This window comes from Echinops telfairi, unplaced genomic scaffold, assembly GCF_000313985.2.
Source record: "Echinops telfairi isolate 266 unplaced genomic scaffold, ASM31398v2 ScPeMD7_3533;HRSCAF=4204_0, whole genome shotgun sequence".
NCBI classification, from domain to species: domain Eukaryota; kingdom Metazoa; phylum Chordata; class Mammalia; order Afrosoricida; family Tenrecidae; genus Echinops; species Echinops telfairi.
The window spans coordinates 47,871,032-47,881,776 of record NW_022107431.1 but is presented as its reverse complement, the minus strand read 5'-3'; the positions used below and the strand labels follow the sequence as shown (position 1 = coordinate 47,881,776).

At 36.8% G+C, this 10,745-nt stretch overlaps 1 protein-coding gene across 2 annotated transcripts in view; it reads left to right on the top strand.

Annotated features, from left to right (window-relative positions):
* Positions 1-1,002: 1,002 nt before the first annotated feature.
* LOC101645077 (amine sulfotransferase-like) overlaps positions 1,003-10,745 on the top strand; it is a 35,823-nt gene continuing 26,080 nt past the window's right edge. Inside the window, exons 1-2 of one of the 2 annotated variants that reach the window (XM_045294711.1) lie at positions 1,009-1,090; positions 5,599-5,768. The gene's annotated coding sequence lies outside the window, so the exon portion shown is untranslated. Of the gene's footprint in view, positions 1,091-5,598; positions 5,769-10,745 lie in introns of both variants that reach the window. The other variant, XM_004702202.2, reaches the window with a different exon arrangement.

Sequence of the window (10,745 nt, the reverse complement as noted above, 5' to 3'; positions counted from 1 at the left end):
AGATGTCACTTGGTGGAATAAATTATACTTAACACAAGCCATGATATTTTCAGTAGCCTCATATATGTGTGAAAACTGGACAATGAATGAGGAAGATCAGAGAAGAAACTACTCTTTTGAATGATGATGCTGGTGAAAAATATTTTAAGTGCCATGAACTGCAAGAAAACCAATACTATATCCTGGACAACGTACAATCAGAATGCAATTGAAAATCAAGGATCAGGATTTTCTGTATCAAATGCTTTGGACATGTTGTCAAGAGAGACCCAGTTCCTGGAAAAGCGCTTTATGATCAGTGAAGGATGGAGGAAAGGAAGATGTTCTACAACCTGGATTCACACAGTGGCTGAAATAATGGCATCAAATAGAACCATTGTAAGGATGGTGCATTATTGGACAGTGTTTCCTGCTGTTGCATATAGAATCACTAGGAGTTGGAACCAACTTTATAGCACCTAACACCACCACCAACAATAACTACCCAAAAAGGTTAAACATAAAGAACTTATTTCAACAATACCCCTCACATTTTATTTTTGTGTTATTTACCCCTTACGTTTATATGGTCTCTATTGGGTCAGTGTTGATTGAATGGCAGTGAATTTGGTTTGTATTACATTAATTTGAAGAAATAATTTTAGATAATATTAAGATATAAATTTTTAAACACAGCCAATCTCTTCAGACTCTTCAGTACTTACACTTGTGTTTTACCATAGAAGCACAGGTTGGAAAGTGTTACATAAATGCTGTTAGAGGGTTTAAGATAAATATATTATCTGTACACAGTAACTTGATTTCATTAAATGACTTCTCCATTAGGGATTTCAGGTGCACAGGAAATCAATCAGAGACTATCCTTCCTGTCGGTCTCTCTCTTTCCCCAAGGACTGTACTTTGCTCATGACTTGTTACCACTTTCAAATAGTACATATTTCGTAATCGTTTGAGAGGTTATATAAGAGGGCCTTTCAGAGTTTTTGAAGATGAGGAGGAGTGTTCATTTACTAATATAGCAAATCATCTCTATCAAGTCCACTTAATAAAGGATCAAACACTGCTGGATGCTGACCAATCGACTCAAAGTGTGAGTAACAGAGGCTTAGATCCAATTTCCTATTGCACTATATACTAAAACATATTTTTAAGAAATCTTTCAAACTGTGATTTTCTTTCCCTTTTCAGTGTTTTGCAGGAGAAATTATTTTATTTTCATTCTGATTTTTGTTCATCTTTTTTCCTCAAATTATAATTTAGCTTACAATATTGCTTTAAAAATTTCATACATTCTGAAGATATAGCTAGTACCAGTTCTACAGTTTTCTTTTTAGACAAAAGTGCTGAGTCACTATTATTTTTCAAAATTCCTGGCTTAAATAATACAAAACTGTTGAAATGGGTCTTACAGTGATTCAAAAACTCGTTTGCATTTCGGCATTTCCTTGGTTCAAAAAATCTGAGTTGATTTTCTGAAGTCTAATGATCTCCAAAGTATATGTAAATAATAGTCCTCCAAATTAAAAAAGAAGAATTTTGGTGTCAGCCTTATGCCAGAAATGAATTTATGAATATTAATTCTGAATTTGTGAATATCACACAGTATATTTTATAAGTTTATTGCAATATAATTCAAATATCAAAGCTTCCCACTGCTTACTTATTTAAATTGTACAATTCAATGGATTTCATATATTCAGATTTGTACAACTGTCACTTCCATCAATTTTAGAAAGGTTTTTACTTTAAAAATAGATCCTCTACTTAGCACTCTATAATCATTTTTCTTATCCTGGCCCTAAGAAAACACTATCTGCTGTCGGTCTTTATTGATTTTTTTTCTGCTAGAATTTGTACAAAACATAGACTGTACAATATTTTGTGAAAGGCTTCTTTAACTCAGAATAATCTCTTTTCCAAAAAAGTATTAGTTTTTGTTGTTTAGAATATACATGGCAAAATATACACTAGTGTAATAGTCTTTACATATTCAGTTCAGTAACAATGATTAGGTTCTTGGTTTTGCGCAACTATATTACCGTCTCTTTTTAAGATTTTCCTCCAACATTTACCTAGATGCACTGACCCTATATTTTCTATCTACCCTTTCTAGTTACAACTGCAGTTTAATCCCATATATTGTTTAAAGGGCATATTGCTTATGACAGACAAGTTTGAGTAGTTAAACATCTTTAAGAACACTTCAAAGGATATTGTTGGTTAAAGTTCAATGATCATCTCAATAATAGCTTAAGAAATTTCTTAAATCTTCAGTTTCCAGGAAAACCTGGAGTTTACTGTATTTGCTAGTGTGTATGACCTGCAGTAGGGCCCATTGATGAAACTTATCGCTCTGGGATTTTCGTTTTGGTCTATCATCTGTCTTGAGTTCATTTTTTCTGCATGAGGTGAGGTATGGGTCCTCTTTCATTCTTCTGCAAATGGAGATCCAATCTGCCTGGACCATTTATTGAAGAGGCTGTCTCTTTCCCATTTAATGTTTTTTGCCCTTGGTAGAAAATCAGTTCCATGTAGGCATATGTCTTTAGTTCTGAATTTTCTCTTCTGCTCTATCAGTCTATGTAACTCCCTGTGTTGTCTAAATTAGTGTTCTCTATTTTACCTCTCTAGGAACCCTGGTGGCATAGTGGGTACACATTGGGCTTCTAACTGGAAGGTCAGCAGTTTGAAACCACCAATCACTCTATGGGAGAAAGGCAGAGCTTTCCACTCCTGTACTGAGTTACAGTCTCAGAAACTCAGAGACAGCTCTATCCTGTCCCACAGGGTCACTATCTGTGGATGGTATCACCTTGATAGCAGTGAGTTTGCTTTTGCCTGTTTTAACTCTTAGTTTCTAATATCCATTGGAATGACTGCATAGACTCCACAGACAAATTTCATGATTAAAGGATTTATTAAGGAAGTTAACAGGTTGTAATACCAGTGAGAAATGCTCAGGATAGTTGTTTATCAGTACACGTTACAAAGTTCTATTTGCCCTGCTAATAAATGCTAAAAGTGGCATACCACTCCACTCTAAGCCTCCACTCAAAATAATTCAGCTCAAGTTCCGTGGGTCAGCCAACCCAGTTCCCTGAGTTAAGTGCCCGGTGCCACACCACTCCAGTAAGTCTCAGCCGCAAAGCAAGCACTCCACTTCTGTAGGTCAGCAAGCCCAGTTTCCCCAATTAAGGTCCCAGAGGGACCCTACTCGGCAAGTCAGACTCCTGCAAAAAAGCACCCAGCCTTTACTTGCTCCTTGAGTAGGGAAGTTCACCACTCTGCCCCCTGCTGGAGCTTCTTGTCCTGCTGCTCCACTGATGTTTTACCATCTTCTGGATCCAGGAGGTTCCGTGTATAGAGGATGTACTACTCTCCTGGGTCTTACTGGTAATGAGATCCATCCCCTTGTTCCTCGGAGGGCTCATTTTATACACAGCAGGATGGCATTCCATGGATCCTGTTTGAAATTATACACAGCTGAATCCTATCAGTATCTTCTCCCATTTTCTCACCAGATCCATGCAGGAAAATTTTGCTTGGTAGGAGTGAGAGCCTTTGGCTAGAAGAGCCACAGTAGATAATGCACTGCCCCTGCACATTCCTGTACCAGTAGCAGGTTACTTTGAGCACTAACACTGTATAGAAGGTTTTGAGGTCAGGTAGTGTAAGGCCTCTCACATTGTTTTTTTAAAGGAGTTCTTTGCTTATCCTAGATCTCTGCCTGTCCATATTAATTTAATAATTACCTTTTCCATTTCTTTAAAGAATGAAGTTAGGATTTGGATTGCAATTGTGTTGCATTCATAGATTGTCTGGGGTAGTACTGATTTTTCACAATATTAAGTCATCCTAGCCATGAATACAAGGCGCTCTGTTAACATAGTGGTTACGCAATGGGCTGCTAACTGCAAGATCCAGAGTTCGAAACCACCAGCTACTCCACTGGATGCAGATAGGCTCTCTCATTCTGTAAAGAGTTACAGTCTCAGAAATACGCAAAGGCAGTTCCACCCTGTTTTGTAGAATCACTATGAGTCAGCACGAACTCAGTGGGAATGAATGAGTATCCATGAATATGGATATTCTTAAAGAAATTTACATGTCACTTCACTGTCCTTTCCTCTCATAGTTATTACTGAGAAGTTCCAGCTTAACCTCACTGGTTTTCTTTTGCAGATTATTTGTGGTGGTTGGATGATTGTATGTCTATTAGACACTTGTAGCTGAAGGTGGAGTCAAACTGTCAAATAAGTGGTATCTGTGAAACTCTGTCCCTCGCTTGCTAGGACTCAGCTGTTGACCATGAGAATGGTTGACTCCCTGCCGTGTTGCCACTGACTTTGGATTTACACAACTTTGCAACAACCAGCCTGTGATCCTCCTGCTTCCTGGTTCACCGTTCTGCATCACTGGCATAAGTCTATAAGAATCTGAAGAGGTACTTATGGACTATCATCAGACTTATGGACTTGAGTTGGACCGGACTGGGATCCCTTTTTAATATGTAATTACTTCTTGATAGAAAGCTCTTTCTTGTATAGATGAGTGTCACTGGATTTGTTTCTCTAAACAATGCAGCTTAACACATGGCCGTTTGGGGAGGTTTTCCCTATCTGCCCCCAGGATTCTTATATGAGTGTGACTTCTTTTGGGGGTCTGTCGTATTTGGCGTTCTCTGTGTGTCTTGAATAATTATTTTCTCCTCCTTTTTGATTATGGGGAAAGTTTCTTCCTTGATTTCTCAGACTACTTTTGCTTTAGTTTTTGTTTGTTTTCTTGCTCTGGGATCCCAATAAGACACAGGGAGATCCTCGTGATGTGCCTGACGTTACTCTCAGACTTTCTTTGGGTTCCTTTGCTTTTCTTTGTTGATTGTTCTCTCACTGGTTGTCATCAGAGGGATTGTCTTTGAGCTCATTGACTCAATATTCCTCTTCTTACATTCTATTCCTCAGGGGTTTTTACCATGTTGTCTATTTCTCCTGATCTTCTGGGATAACTTTTGGTGTAAGGTTTTTAGTTTTTCAATATATTCTATTTTCTCTTAGGGCTTTCTTATCTCTATTGAAGGGGCTTAAACATAATTCTTCTATTTCTCAGAGTTATAAGCTGGGTTTTTTTTTCTTTCTTTTTTCAGAGTATCCTGTTAGGTTTGAGTGAATTTTTTTGTTGTTTTTGTTTGTTTTCCTTCAATTTGGGGTGTACGGTTGTTGACTAATGTTTCTTCAGTATCAGTATTTGTTGCAACAATTAGTTGTGTGGCCATGGTTCATGTAGGCATAGGCGGCACTCTTGTGTGACATGTAGAGGCCCAATAGGAGCTGTCAAACATATATCAGAAAAATGGAGAAGGCAGAGAGAAATAGGTAACTTGGGAAAGTGCGGAGGAGGAAGAGAGAATAAAATAAAATTAATAGTAATTATCATAATAAAGAACACTCTGATTAGGCCAACAGACTAGTCGTAATCAGAATCAATAAGTTTTGAAGAAATATATTTCCAAGGAAAAGGAAAAAGAGAGCAGAAACAAAAGTTGTGGCAGGAAAAAATGTAAGCAAATAAACCCTAACAATAAGATTTCTATATAAACAGAATACATCAAATTAAAGAAAGAAGGAACAAGAGAGAAAAGGAAGAAAAGGAAAGAAAAAGAGGAGGAAAACAAGAATGAAGAGGCTGATGTGCAAAGGAGAGGAGAAACAAATGATGGGGGCATGGTTTTGATGTGGATGCTGGAGTTCTGTTACTATGGCAGCATAAAGGTGATGGGTCTGTTCACTCATAGGAAAAGAAACAAGACCTATGTTAAAAAGATAAAAGGTGACCTGGTTTGGATAGGTGTGCCTGGATATGCAGGCCTGCTTGATTTTGCCTGAGTGTTGCATGTATTCTCACGGGGGTGGGTCCACACAGATAGAGGAAGTAGGAGCTAATGAGAAAATAGTAGTAAAAGATTATAATAGTTCAAAATACAAAGAAAATAAAAGAAGGTAAAAAATATAACTCCACCTGTTCCTTTGGTAGTGTTATTGCTCATATGCGACTGTCATACTGTAAACGGGGCAAGTGTGAAGGTGGGGAGGGGAGGGGGTGCTGGAGTAGGAGCAAGCAAGAAGGAGAAAAGACATGGTGAGAAGCATTGCTGGAGAAAGAGGATGCCTGCTTCAGCAGCCTGTCACTTGTGCTTCCTGTGCAAGGCCACTATGAGTCGGCACTGACTTGCACCTAGCAACAACACAACATATATTGATCTTGATTTTTCCCTCTTCTATTGCAAATCCAAATTACTATCCAGCTCTTGCCCCAAATCTTTTGCATATCACTGATAATGATTTAAATTTTATTTTTTTCCAAAGCTTTATAATACAAAATATCATTTATTAAAATTTTGACTAAAACAATAGCAAATGTGTTTAGATTCAAGTATTCCACATTGACTCTGGTACACTTGTGATGTATCTACAGAATAATCTTACTGTTTCTTTAAATTCCAGAGCAACACATTGTTCCAGACTTGTTACTATTTCTGTTGTCCAACCTGTGCAATAAGCTACTTTTCCTGATAGCTCTAAATGGAGAATAATATTTAGAAATGAAGATCTGAACTTTAGGAGTTCCCAGTGATCTGATTTCTCATTGGTTTTAGGCACTTTTGTATCAAAGAAAATGTGATGTGCTCCCAATATCTTCATTTTTTAAAATCATTTTATTTGGGGCTTCTACAATTCTTATCAAGATCCATCCATCCATCCATTGTGTCAAGCACATTTGTATATTTGTTGCCATCATCATTCTAAAAACATTTTCTTTCTATTTGAGCCCTTGATATTAGCTCCTCATTTTCCCCCTTCCTCCTGGCCCCCCTCCCTCATGAACCCTTGATAATTTATAAATTATTATTTTGTCATATCTTACACTGTCCGACATCTCCCCTCACCCACTTTTCTGTTGTTCATCCCCCAGGCAGGAGGTTATATGTAGATCCTTGTAATTGGTTACCCCTTTCTACCCCACCTTTCTTCCAACCTCACGGTATCACCACTCTCACCACTGGTCCTGAAGGGATCATCCTCCCTGTGTTTCCAGTTCCCATCTGTACCAGTGTACATCCTCTGGTCTATCTGAATTTGTAAGGTAGAAGTTTGCTGAGGAATTGAGGTGATTAAAGCTATTCCTTTGGTCACTTCGTCATGTCGATAACGGTCATGGGTTCAGTGCTGTCTTTTTCTCTCTGTTGTTATTACAGAGTCATCTAGAAGCCTCACAGCTGAGAATCACTTGCAGAAAGAAAGAGACAGAGAAGAGGGCAAAGAGCCAGATCATACAAGTCTAATTATTACACAGAAGTCTGTTGGCATAATGAGTAAATATTTAGTTGATATCTAAAAGGTTGGCCTTTTAAACCAATCAGTTACTGTACAGAAGAAAGATCTAGCAATCTGCTTTGATAAGATTTATAACACTGACTACCCTATGGCTGTGCTGTTCTGTTCAGTCTTACATGGTTGTTATGTGTTGCAATAGACACTTTTACGACAGATTTAATTCATCTATATCCTATTACTTCCACTCCCACTCTTTTCTGCTCCTCCAGATTTTCATACCCTCAAAAAAGAAAGATTATAGTATTAATTTACAAATGTTGTGAGAAACAAGAGACAGGCTGAACATTTAAAAGCTTAAATTACAATGAGATTAAGCCCTATTTTCTTACTGGTGATGATTTGTGCTTTGAAAGGATTAGAAATATTTTCTTGAGAGAAAATTCTGTATCTAGTGGAAACATGAGAACTAAAAACAAAAAGCAATTATGCAAGGAACAGTTTGAATGAAAAATGGGTAAAAAGGCTGGAGTATGTGTTTGGAGAGGCATGAATCAAATGACAATTAGTATACAATGCAAAAAAATATGATGTATTTCCTGTAGAGCCTTATTGTTTTTAAATATAGATAGGTGTTTATTTGCCAGTCACACAGAGAAAATGAGAGGAAAAGAAACGCTTGTATACTCTTCATTTGGGGGTGTAAAAACACATCCTTTTCTCCTTTCCTGAATATTGAGGTCCCTCATCTCCCCCGAATCCCTCTCTGTCTTGCTTTTTAAGAAAACAATAGGAAGGACTCATTCAGAAAAGTCAAACCTTGGCATTGTAAAATTAATTTAAATGGTGGATTTTTAAGGTTCCTAGAACTTCCACTGCCATCATATGTTTTAAACTAGAAATCGGTGACAGTAACAGGTCATTAAGAAATTGGAATGATACAATGAAAAATGCATAGAATGACCAACTTTTTGAGATAAATATTCAATGCTTTTGCTTAAGATCCCTCCTTCCCAAAAAAGGTATACTCTTTGTTGTGTTGCTCTACTTTGAAATACATCTTTTTGCATACTTGCCAAAGTTAAGTAAATATGAGCATTGTACACCTACAGAGTATGTTCAACATGTTAACCTCCTTGATATTTCTGGAGTAACTTGATATTGTCCCCGAATATCAACAAAACCTTATCCATCTTCTCTAAGCTCCCAACTGCTAATTCTCAAGAACACTATTCATTGGCCAAAAAAAAGTCCTGTTAAAAATATTTATTTCTTAGCAACCTATAAATTCCTCTTATTCCTTAATTTGGTCGGGTGGATTTTGCTTCAACCATTGATCTTCAACAGTGAGTATTCTTAGAGCTTCTTGAAACTTTTTCGGCTTTTGAGTATTATAAACTTCTTTCAGGTTTTGGTTTGCCCCCCAATTTCTTATCTTTCCCCTTATTTCTTTAGAACTAGAGTGACAGAATAAAAGGAAGATATAAGGTGTCATTTATTTCTTAAAAGAAATCTAGACATTCTACTTATGAAATCACATTTTCTGTATTCCACAGGAAATTGCAAGCAATAGGTGATTAGCTTAAGCTGAGCTTCTAGTAGCCATTCTTTCCACCCTTTCTTCTCTGACACGAAAGCTAATAAAACTCTGTTTCTTTGGAGATTGTGAAAGTCAGGAGAGTTGAGCAACTAAATACGTAAGGCGGCAATAAAGAAGAGAGAAACGATGGTCAGAATGTTCATATAGGCTATCTGACTTTGTTCACCAGTTCCCTAAGAGTTTTAGTTTCGAGTGTTCCTGCTCTGGGGTGTGTGTGTGTGTGGGGGGGGGTATGTATAAATAGTATCAAGGTGTATTAACAGCGATATGACCGTGATTGTTTTTGCTTTTCCTTTAAATTATTTTTTATGATTACAAATCTCTTTTTTTCTATAACACACAGTAAAAAGTCTCCCTCATATCCTCAAAAACCCGAGTTCTCCTATTTTCTGAAAAATCTACCTTGTCATTATCAACATGACTCCCTTATACCCTGACTAAAACCATTCTGTGTGATTTTTCAGTGAGAAAGTTCTATAACAAAATCTTAATGTGCCAGGATGCCTGTACTAGAATTTATGAGAGAAGAAAAAAGTCTGGCCCTGTAAGCAATTAGATAGTTATGTGTCTGTTAACTAGCACCCACAAAAATTGAGATAAACCTCTATTGAAATCCACAAATAACTTTATCTTTATTGTGAATTTTAAGTGTAATTTTTATTGTTAAAATGTAAATTTCTCAGTACCACAAACCAGAATCTGTCATGTTCTGGAATAGAACCAAGAACTTTGATTCCCCCCCACCCACTTTTTCCCCCCCTGAAACTCAGGCTATTTTAGTAAAAGTGCTAGCATTAACCCCCAACTCCTTCTATTTTTTAGGTTAGTTAGGTTATTTATAGAAGAATTAAATGTTGCTTCTTAAGATACAACTTAAATAAAGCCGTATTTGCAGCTTTTTAAATATACAGATTCGATATGCACTGTTTTAAGAAGAAATAACTGATTAAAAACCTGTTATATATTCTCACCTCAGTAATAATAGGAAGGTGCCAAAGACAGAAAATAACTCATCTTGATAAGGGTGTGGAGAGATTGGAATTGTCAGATGCTTCTGGTGAAACTGTACAGTGGTAAAACGATTGTGGAAAATTGTATGGTGCTTCCTTTAAAAGTTGGAAACAGAAATCCTATATAATCCAGCTATTACTAGGTCGATATCTTAGAAAAATAAGACCATGACACAAATAGATATAGGCACACACATTTGTTTCAACATTATTCACAAAACCAAAAAGATGTAAATGACCTAAGCACTCAAAAAATACTCATAAATGAATAAATCATGGGTTCTCAAACTTATTTGTCCTATTTCAGCCTTTTCAGAAAAATAATACTCAGCACCCTCCTGAAAATTAAAAAAAAAAAAAAAGTTTACTAGATAGAACCCACAATCCAGGATAAAGTGTAGGTATCTGTTTTTTTCAGCACTCCCGGGAGCAGTGTTGCCCACTTTGGGAGAAAATTAAACTGGAATAAACAAACATTGTACAGGCAATGGAATGCAATACAACATCAATGAATGTCTACAGCGCTTCATAATGTTAACAAATGTGGAGAATAGTATGCTGAGTAAAATAAATCTATCAAAAGAGGATAGTTATTGTTTGAAAGCACTATTATAGTAAGTCACAAAGAGTTTACCCACAGAAAGAAACATTCTTTGATGGGTACCAGAGATAAAAGGAAAGATGAGAAAGGACTAACTACAGAATCGATATGTGTTATCTGTCATGAAGGGAAAAGCAACATACTGTACAGTGATGATGACACAAACACCGTGTACAGTAGTGGTGACACAAACACCGTGTACAGTA